At 42.9% G+C, this 10,550-nt stretch overlaps 1 protein-coding gene across 1 annotated transcript in view; it reads left to right on the forward strand.

Annotated features, from left to right (window-relative positions):
- The first annotated feature begins 1,255 nt into the window (after positions 1-1,255).
- Positions 1,256-10,550, forward strand: part of NPFFR2 (neuropeptide FF receptor 2) — an 18,186-nt gene continuing 8,891 nt past the window's right edge. The window contains exon 1 of the mRNA XM_009279503.1: positions 1,256-1,317. The gene's annotated coding sequence lies outside the window, so the exon portion shown is untranslated. The remainder of the gene's footprint in view (positions 1,318-10,550) is intronic.

A 10,550-nucleotide genomic window follows, 5' to 3' on the forward strand; every position in this document is an offset into this window, starting at 1 on the left:
CATTTTGAAGTTTTATTTTTTGCAAAATGAAGGGCTGTTTACATCCCAGGCATGATTTTTACCATCTTGGAAACAAAACTTCATTAGAATTAAATATTTAACTTGACTTTTAAAAACAGAGGTCCTGCTCTACTATTGGAGAGTGTGGGTTGCAGAGCAATTGGGGGAAAGGAAGGAGAAAGACTTGCGATGTTAAAGGCTGTGCAAGGTACTTCAGATTCTTGTCTACCTACCTTAACGTGCAGATACTTTGATGAATCTGTAAAAACACAGACCCATTTCCAACACTGTAGTGCTGTTGACTTCTAAAAAGGCAGAAGGCCCCAGGCATACCCTGGTTATGCAGCTATGTTGAATGCCTGGTCTGGTTAGAGCATTACAGCAGAGCTCCTCGTTCTCCTGATCTCTGGCGAGGTTTCTATTACCTGTTTAAGCCTAGTTCAGATAAAAGGGCTGTTTTGGTAACCTGTACCCATGGAGCAGGGACCCTTTTTGCAGTTTAAGTCAGAGCCCTCGAGCTTCTTCTCTTGATCTGGATGTGGAGATGTAAGTCAGGCCTTGAGCATTCACTGGCCTTCCCAAGACTCCCTTCCTCCACCCTTTAGCCATGTGAGGAGGGAGAAAGCTCCTAGTGATCACGGTGGGATGAGTATTACCAACTTTGGCTCTGAGGTCTGGGTGGGAGGTGGATTTTGGGGAGGCAGAAACAGGTAAGGTAAAAACTGTAGTCTCAGATAGAAGGGCCAACTAGTTTAACCTGGGCTATACAGACTGTTCTTCCCCTGGTTCCTGCTGCTGATTTTAAAAGCTGCCCTTGCCTTCTCTCCAGAGAGGCTTGATCTAAATGCTGTAGCTCAGCATGCAGGAGAAGAGCCTGAGGGTTGCATGTTGTGCTGGGGAGCGCTCAGTGCATTGGGGATGGCTCTGGACTGCTGCTCCCCCCAGCTGTAATGGCTGGGGGGGGGGGTCGGGGGGGGGGCACCTGCAGAGGTAACTGTTAGTCCGTGACCCTGCTAATTAGCTTCCGAAGGCAAAGGGATGCCTCAAAAAGAGCGGAAGGGGGAGGCTCTGCAATGAAACATGTGCAGACCAGGCATCCCCCTCCACCCCAGGCCAGTGGTGGCTGCAGGTGACAGCCCTCTAGCCCCAGGGCTTGGCAGCTTGGCTTTGGGCTGTTCTCTCCAGTCCCTCCTTCCTCCTCTCCCTCCTCCCTGCATCAGGCAGGAGCTGCGAGGTCTCTTCTCTCTGCTGTGCCCAGGGCTGCAGCCTTCCCCCTCGCTGCACTGAACAAGTGGCTGCTGCGGAGCTCTGGCACCTGTAAGTGGGGGTATCCTGTGGGGTGGGGGGCTGCTTTTAACTTGGGTTGGGCTGTTCCTCCCTCTCTGCTGTAGCTGGGAGCTGAGGTAAAACTGCAGGTGCTTTGTTAGCAACAGGCTTGTGTGTGTGAGGTGGGATGCTGATCCTGCTGCTCTGAGGTAGGGGGGTGCCCCGATTTAGTGGGGCATGTAATGCTACCTGCATGGGGCTCCTGGTGATGCCAGGCATTTGCTTTCTGGTAAGCAAGCCCCCCTCCCCCCGTGCTGCTTAGGTTGGTCCCAGGGAGTGCAAGGCTGCAATACTGACTAGTTCATGCACCGGGGGGGATAGGGGGTGGCATTAGATGCCTCTGACCCAAATGGCTTTGTGGTTCAAAAGCTGGGGAACATGCATGACAACACTTCTCCCCACCAGCAGGGATGAGGCAGCTGTACGGCCAGCAAGGACCACTGTGTGTGACGGGGGAAAGCATCTGTGTTGCTGCTGCTGGAAGTGCCAGTCTAAATGGGCTGGCTGCTTAATCCCTGTGCAAAACTCCAGGTTTTTATAAAGAAAAGCCTGTTGCCACTAAGAGCCCTGCTGTGGAAGAGGGGTGAGTAGAGCCATTTGTGTAACTTGCTTGGCGTTTTCCTGATTGACTTGGCAAATGGCTGACAATTTACAAGGGCTGAAATAATGTTTTAAGGGTCAGTTGTCCAACGCTGCTAGTGAAAACAGTTGCCCTGCTCAGTCTGGGGGAACTTATGTGCCTGGAATGTTATGTTAATTTTGCTGTGAATGTAAGTGTGGAAAGCCTAGTACAGGATTTTAGAGCGAGTTTTGTGTTGGCTCTACCTTTAATAGTCCCCACTGTATTTCTGTTAGTGCTAGCAGTGTAACTGTGTTCAGATCAAACACCAAACGTGTACAGAGGAGAATTCAACCTGAATGTAAGTGTTAGTTTGAAGGGAATCAACATGAAAACTCTGATTAAAGATGCATTTGATATGTTTTAGGTCAACAACCCCTTTTAGTCCAGTGAACTACTCTTTTCAATCAGAATGGCTCTCCAGGGGCTGGCTTTGTCATTTTTTTTCCTCAGTGACTAAGAAAAATTTTACATGGTCTTATTCTGCTTTTATATCAATAGCAGACTGCCTCCAGTAGGAGAAAAGTATCTGGAGCTTGAAGGAACTCTGTCTAGAGAAGAGTAGTGCCTTGTTCTTTAAATCCGAACCATACTTGGGGGCTGCAGATGCAGTGGGATCAGTTTCAAGTATTTTGCTGGAGAAAGGATAATTAACTGAATGTAACTCTGCAAGGGAGAACCATTTCTTGAGGCTTGGTATTAGGTACCTGTAAGATGGCATCTCAAACCAGAGGAGTGGACCTGTGCTGCTGCTTTTCTCAAAAGGAAAATCTTAGCAAGGAAAACTTAACTTCCAGTCCTTGCTGCTTGTGGCAGACCAGCAATCTGATTCTTTTCCCTTATGGCTATTGCATGTCCCAAGTCCTGGCTTAGTTTACCTATGCCTATCACACGTCCTAAATCCTGTGTTGTCTTGATGTGTTTATGTCTTTTTAATGAGCATATCAGTAGAACTTACTTGCTTCCACAGAAATCTAAGTCTCCTGAAGGTTAGAAGTTGAGTTGATGTACTATGTGATTTGTTAAGCAATCTAATTGTGTAGATGTCAGACTAAAGTGCACATCCTGCAAATCCTCATGTGATGGGCTTCTGTCACCCTCACTCATTTTGTTTGCATCTGGACTTATACTTTTGCTGAATCCACTGGGGCCGATGGTACAGTAATGTACAGCAGCACTAAAGGCTAAGGTACTCACAGGCTCGTTAAGAGGGCTGTGGAGAGACAAGCAGGTAGCAAACTGCCTGGGGTGGTGTGGCTATTGCTGCTGTATGAGCTTGCAGAGTTCTGTAAAGGAGGAACAAAATGGGGAGAAGACTGGTACAAAGCTGTAAGTTAATTGAGCTGGGTCAACTGCTTCCAGAACATTGCTCTAGTCATCTTGTGACCTGTGATCTGACCTCATCAACCTATAGCAATGGGTAGTTTCTATGTGATTCACAGTGCATGAGAAAACTGACTGTGAACTTGCAGTTCCTCAGTAGATGAGGATGTCTGTAGGGTACAGCCATTGCCACTGAAGAAATAGAATGGGACTGTCGGCACTGGCTGTCACTGCTCATGGGACTGAGGTACCTCAAGGGTAAACTAAATGTAGGATGAGTCTAACAGGGTCATGGCCAACAGGACATCTGTGCCTTGAGCCACTGACCTGCTGAACACCCTCAACTCCTGCAAACGGAAGGCAGGACTTCATGTGTACTGGGTGAGAACTGCTTTTTTTATGCGTAAGTTGAACAGTTGGTAGTCTGGTAGTAGCTGATGCCAGTATTTAATGCATTAATGCCCTTAAACCTGGAGAGGTGATTGTTTAATTGTATAATGATAGATGGCTTTATAGACTGAAGTAACATCCCACATGGCATTAAAATCAAAGGATAAAGTTTTTCGTAAACTTTGGCCTGACCTCTCCCTCTAGCAGCATTATGTGTCTCAAACCTGTTGACTAATTCTAGCTTACTGACATGGTAAAAGCAAAATATCAAGAGTACTGCATTGACAGAAAAGCAGTTGTCTCTCTTGAAGGAAGTCGTGTAACTCTTCTAAAATCAGAGTTATGTACTGTTGGTTTTCAACTGTCACTAAAATTGAAGCCTAAAACCCTGAGGCTGAGGGCTTCATTAATATGCTCCTAGTCATGGGGTGACCCTAGTCAATATGGTTAGTGGGTATTTGTTTTGCTGTTGCCTTCCAGTGGATAAACCTAGGTTGTTAGAGCATCTTGCTGGTTGCAGTGTTAAGGTATGGCTGATAAAGGTTATGTTATTTAAGGTACATAAACTAACAGATGAATACAGCTTAATGGCCCATCAAATACACTACACCTTACAGCATAAGCTGCTTTGAATACAGAAGCAAATGCTATTGGGAACAATTGTGGCACACTTGAGGTTCAGCTATCGCTTGTTGAACAGTATTGCCGTTAGGGGAGTGGAGAGCTTGGTTCAACATGTGAACTCAGGTTCTTTATGATGGAGACCTCAGAGTGCAGGTGCAAAATAGAATAAGCCTTGTAATAGGTGCATGCAATGGTAGTTCCCAGTAGCTATTTTCATTGAGGTCTTGGAGTTTAGAGCTTAAATACATATGCATGGTTAACTTGTAATAGGTGCATGCAATGGTAGTTTCCAGTAGCTATTTTCATTGAGGTCTTGGAGTGGTGGTGATCTGGTGAAATAATGCTTAATGCTAATCAGTGACAAAAGGGATCATCAGGAAAGGAGAAGACAAAGCAGGACAGCTTACTGTGGCACTGGAACTGCTGGGTTGATTCATGTCACAAGTGCTGCACGCTGCTATCTCCTCCTTCCCTGACAGCATGCTGTGTACCTGGAAAAACAGAGAAAATGGGACAGGGATGACTAGGTGGGGAATAGCCTCTGTTTGGACAGAAAACCACCTCAAACTCAACAGCTTGTACCCCACAGGTTACTGAAAGGTAACCTCTCCGTACGATAGCAGTATGTAAAATTTCTGACCTCTATTAGAGGTACCTCTATTGATGATACCCAGGTGAAGCTTAAAATTTGAGTGGTGTTAATGGCTTGGTACATAATGAAAATCAAGTCACGGAGACAGTATATGGGAATTTGAGTAGTCAATGAACTCACATGATTAGAGCAACTCACAACAGAATCAGTGGATTAATCTGTAAGTGAATATTTAAAGAAACGATGTGGATGCTGGTGTGCCAAGTCAGTAAAATTAAACAGTTAGCAAGTAGGAAGGTACGGGAGGAGTTTACTCCACTTCCCTGTTCTACAATCTTTCTACGAACTGTTAGCTCTTCCTAGAGAGACGATACTATGCAGGTTAAACCCTTGCTGTAACCTTAATAGACAGGTTTTTTCCTTCTGTTTAGTCTATACAGTTATTTAAGGTTAAAGGTGTTGCCTCTGGACAAATCTGACCTTTGGTTGCGATTAAGTGTTACGGATTGAACACTGACTTGCTGCATGGGTAGACCACCTATCCGGCCTTTCATCAAGGCTTTAACTTCTACTGAAGCACCATCAGATATTCCACTACCTGCTAACTTGGGTGAGGAGGTAAAATGCTATTTAATTGTAATAAACCCTAAGCAGTGATCCCTGATGTAAAATGCAAACCATGTAAACTGTACAATTATAGTTTCATCTTAAGTGTGCAGCTGGCTTGGTTTGAACTAGTATATACTAAGCAGTATAGAGGGGGTAAAAGGATGTTTTTTTGAGCTACATTCCCCAAAACAATGTTGCTGTTATTAGACATAAGGTATTAATTGCATGTGACAGTAAGTCATCCAAAAAGCAGCATTAGCTCAACCCCTGGGTGAGAACAAGTAGGGCTTGTACCAGTTTTTTCTAAGACTTTGTTCTACTTAGAGTAGGCAGAGGGTTTTTTGGTGTGGGGGAAACATCTTATTCTTTCTCCAATGGTAGTTCACACACACCTTTACTTGTGTGTAATTACAGCAAATATCTGGAAGGATACTGTTGGTCTTGTAACTCTGGACCTCTTACTGTGATTATTGTCAAAAATAGATGCTTATTGGGTAGCTTTGCCTGTTTTAGTTACATACTCCCCTTCCCTCTTGATTTGTAAATAAAATGCTTGTGTTCTTTTGTGTGTAGACCAAATAGAGATTCTCAGCATGAGTATGGTATTGCAGTGGGTTTTTCAGCTAAGGAGAAGAAACAAATACTCCAGATCATGGGCTCCGCTTGCTTTCATGCCTATCTCATATTTGGCAATAACACTTCCATGCTAAAATAGATATAAATAATTATATGGTTCTTGCCAACTTTATCACAATAAGCATAGATATAATCTAGGGCAAAGGATCCTTGTGATGTGCTATTTGCACAGGTTTTGTTTTGGTTCAGGCTACTGGCAGCTCATGTGTTCTTAGGTAGGAGAAAGGAGGCTGGGAAGGACAAGAGAAATTCTTCATTCCACTTCAATAACTCTAGATAGAAGCCAATTTTCTGGGTAAAATGAAATAAAAAAATCCATGTACCTTTCCAAGTTTTGTTTTTATAATGTTCAAAAAGCCATGCAGGAGGCTATGTTGTAAACACTGACAAATTCTATTGTCCAAGCCCTCAGTTTCAGTAAAAATGCTATCCTCTGGCTTAAAATGTTAGTGCTTTGACGACTGGGCTGAGGATAGCACTTCAGGAAGCAGTCAGTTTAGTTCTTTTAACTTATCCTTGTATAGATTTTTTTACTTAATGCTGGTTTTGTATTCAGTTTGTCCTAGTGAGAGTAACTTGTTGATAGCCAATCAGATCTCCTGAGTTTTTAATGCTGAACTCCACCTGGAGGGATGGCTGCAATAAACTCTACTTGTTTTTTCTTTTCCTGTTACTACTCTGCTGGTGTGGATCTTGTCATCCTTTGTTGCCCACACAGCAGTACCTGTGTGACAGTAGCTTCTGTATAATGTAATAAAATTTTAACTTGGACACAAACCAACATGAAGTAAGGCTTAAAATCAGACAGACATTTTTAGTGTTACTGTCAAAATATAAGTCATGTTTCAATTGTCTGTTTGATCCAAGGAGCACTCTGGCAGTCTGAGTTCAGGTCCCAAAACAGAACAATTTGCTACTTGCACTGCTGAGCTCTGTCTCGGGGTTTGCTTGTAAGGCACTGCTGGCTTTTCAGCTACCTGGAGCAGATGACAGCAGGGAAAGGAAGGGTGGGAAAGCAGGCTAAGCTGCTTAATTATTTACTCCCCAAAAGCATCATCAACAGCATCTTGTCACAGAATAGGTCTTTCTGTAGGGACACTTACAAGCTTTGTGAGGAAGCGCTTAAATGCTTCCTTCGAGGCTTACTGCAGAGGACACAAGGCAGCCTATTTGTTTGCCATATCTCTTGGCAGTTTGCAGCTCTGCAGTGGACTGAAAACTAACATGTCCATGCCATGTTTCTGTATGGACTAATAACTTGGTGTCAGTGAACCTTGGGCTGAGTTCTGGTTGTTCACTCTGGAGTGGTCACAGGATCCTCTATGCCCCCCCTTATTTTGGGAGGGAGGCATAAACTACATAATGACAGTGCCTGCGTCTCTGTACGTAGTGAATTAGCTTGCAGCCTGGCTTATGGGCTCCTAAACTGCTTGTTTTGTTTGCCAATTTTATTTTCCACTGGGACTACCTCATGGTTAAACTTGCTTCCTCCTCCCTACTCCCCCAATTACTCTGACTTTCAATACTCGAAATGATGTGGCTGTCATCTCTACCTGAGTGCTCTGACAAGGATTGACTTGTGCAGAGCCTTAACCTGCACATAAGACCAGATGGTTCAGCTTTGTGCCTATCATCCAGCCAACACTGAAGGACTGGGGATGGTAAAAAAAATCAGCTGCTGTGCTGGAAGGTGGCAATTCAGGAGACTCATCTCCCACTAGTGGGGAATTTAGTGCTGTAAAAAGCCAGGCAGTGACTATTTAATTGTTCCTATAGCTTAATCCACAATACCTACTGCTAAGTGCTCACTGGAGTACCTCTTCAGTGAAAAAAGCTGAGACGGGTTCAGATGGTATTTAGTGGGGTCCCTGGCCAATTTCCCATGATGGCTGGGAAGCTGCTACTTACAGGTTGGATCTCAGGGGAACTTAATTGAAATAGTTTAACTCTACTGAAAGCTTCTCAACTAGGGACTTGTTTCCCCTTCTGAAATCAAGTAATATATTAAAATGGACAAATACAAGCAAGGTGGTATGGGCTAGCAGAGGGCACCAAGAAATGTCATGCTCAATGTCCAGCTCAAGGGAGTAGTGGATGTGTTTGATGAGCCAATGTTAGTGAAGGAGAAGAGAGATCTGACAGGTTTGGTAGCCTACTTTCAAAACACCGCTAATGCTGCTGCACTTGGTGGCTACGCGTGTACTTGTGGACAGGGTGAATGCTGCTCTTACTGTAATAGCTTTTTTTCTACAGTGCTTGCTCTGAAGTCTTACTGGTCAGCCACAAAGACCCACTTCATTTAATGAGAAACTCATAACTTCTCTGCTGAATGCATGTCTGAATAGCAAAGGCAAAATGGAATGAGTGCACTTAGCTTTCTGCGCAGTTCTGGCTTGTACCACATTTATTCCTTTACTCTAGCAAGCACAGTAATCTTCTTGATAGTGCTAGATTATGCAGTGGGGGTGTGTGGGGGTGAACCCTCTAAAGGGAAGATACCCTAAGTATTTTTATTGCATCCCAAGCACCAGGTTGCACTAACTTACAAAAGGATATTTCTCAGAATCCTTGTGTTTTCGGTATACTACTACATCAAAAGGGCAAGAATACTCTCAGGTGCCATAACAGAAGACACAGGAAGCACATTCTAATACCTTAATGTAGTGTCACTAAGAATTACCATAGCTTTCTATTAGGTATTGTGCAACTTGTAAGTAGATATTCTCTCACGTATGTGCTAGGTTTCTGACTCGGCAGCTAGGCTTGGGTGTAAGTCTGTTATCATGGCCAGACCAAGCCCTGTACTGGATGTGTTGCATAATTTCCTTGCGCTCCACTCAACTGAGTGCCTTATGATTTTTTTTTTTTCCCCCCTGTGCTGCTGATATCAGCAGTAGTACCATTGTTGTTCCTCACCCTGCTGCTGGCCAAGAGGACTGAGGCTAAAAAGATTCCGTAGATGCCAGTTGCGAAAAGGCCACTAATAGATGTGAAACTTTGAGACTCGAGTTGTGAGCGGTCTTAGGGGAATTCTTCTGAAGATGACAAAAAGCCATTTCCAACTATAAGAGAGCTGAAGTCTTATGAATTGCTAGGCTTCTTAATAAAGTGGCTGGATAAATGTGCCTGTGTGTGGAAATCTTACTTTAACCTTATTTCAGGGAACAGTTGGCTGAGACTTTAGTTAAAATTGAAAACAGGCTGTGACACATTGAATAGAAAGATGTTAAATTCGGAAGCTTAACAGTTGACTAAGCATTAAGCAAAAAAATAGGAGTATAATGACAAGCAATAGGTATGCAGCCTAAGCTGTAACTCTCCAAGAATTCATGTATGTTATCTTACAGCTGTCATAATATAACATGCATGCAGCAAAGATATTCTCTGTTTCTTTGCTACCCAAGTGTTAGTTAACTTTCATTTTACTGTGTAACCAAGGACTTGCTCTGCTCTGTTAAAAACACTGTCACTGTATCTGTTTATGCTATCTATTGCTGTTCTCCTTGTGCAGGATGTCTTACAGCTTTATGAGGGATAAAAACAAACTTCCACCCCATATTCAACTATTAGCCAAATATGGGATACTTCAGATTTTGAATGTTTCTGGGCAAATTGGTAGGAGTCATGCATGTGCTTGAAAGGAAAAAATTCATACATGGGCATCTGAAGGTCAACTAATGGCAAATGGCAGAAAATGCTTTGCTATAGCAAGCTTTTGCTATGGTAAATTATCAGCTTTACTCTTTCTCATTTAGTGTGGTAATAAAATCAGTGTTGACATGAAAGCTGTGTAATATTATTTGAATGTCAGAACAATGAAGCAGGGTGGAAAAAAATGATATATTCTAGCGAAATATAATGAACTTGCTGTGAATGCCTCACCTACCATTACCATCTTCTGATTTACATTTGAGATAGCTTTTTGGTGAAATGTTTTGTGTTCCTAGCTGAAGTCAATGAGTAACCTGCAACTAAGTCTTGTTTATTATAGCGATCCTACTCACAGTGTTCTTCATAATTAGACAGGATAGGAAAAGTGGAAGATCTTTAAAAAAAAAAGATCTTTAAAAAAAAAACATTTTGACAATATTTTCTTTGTTCCCAGCTCAGACTCCCCAGATAAGTGACTGTTAGGGGAGGATAAACAGTTTAAGTCCATTCATAAGAGCTCTGCATGCAGCTTCAAGATAGGTATGTTTCCCTGGCATTGCCCATTTAAAAATGAGAAATTAGATCATTTCTCTTCATGGCACTACATGTCAGTAGAAAAATTTTTTTTTTATTGCAGCTTGCTATGTTTAGTGTGGGTTTTTTTTCACAGCTCCTTTTTCCTAGCTAAAAGCCTACCGTTTCCATGTGATATTCAGTGCTTATTTTGAGATAAGATACTCTGAGGCATTTCATGTAAAATAGCATAGAAATTCTGATGTA

Source organism: Aptenodytes forsteri, unplaced genomic scaffold (assembly GCF_000699145.1).
Source record: "Aptenodytes forsteri isolate BGI_AS27 unplaced genomic scaffold, ASM69914v1 Scaffold131, whole genome shotgun sequence".
Classification (NCBI taxonomy): domain Eukaryota; kingdom Metazoa; phylum Chordata; class Aves; order Sphenisciformes; family Spheniscidae; genus Aptenodytes; species Aptenodytes forsteri.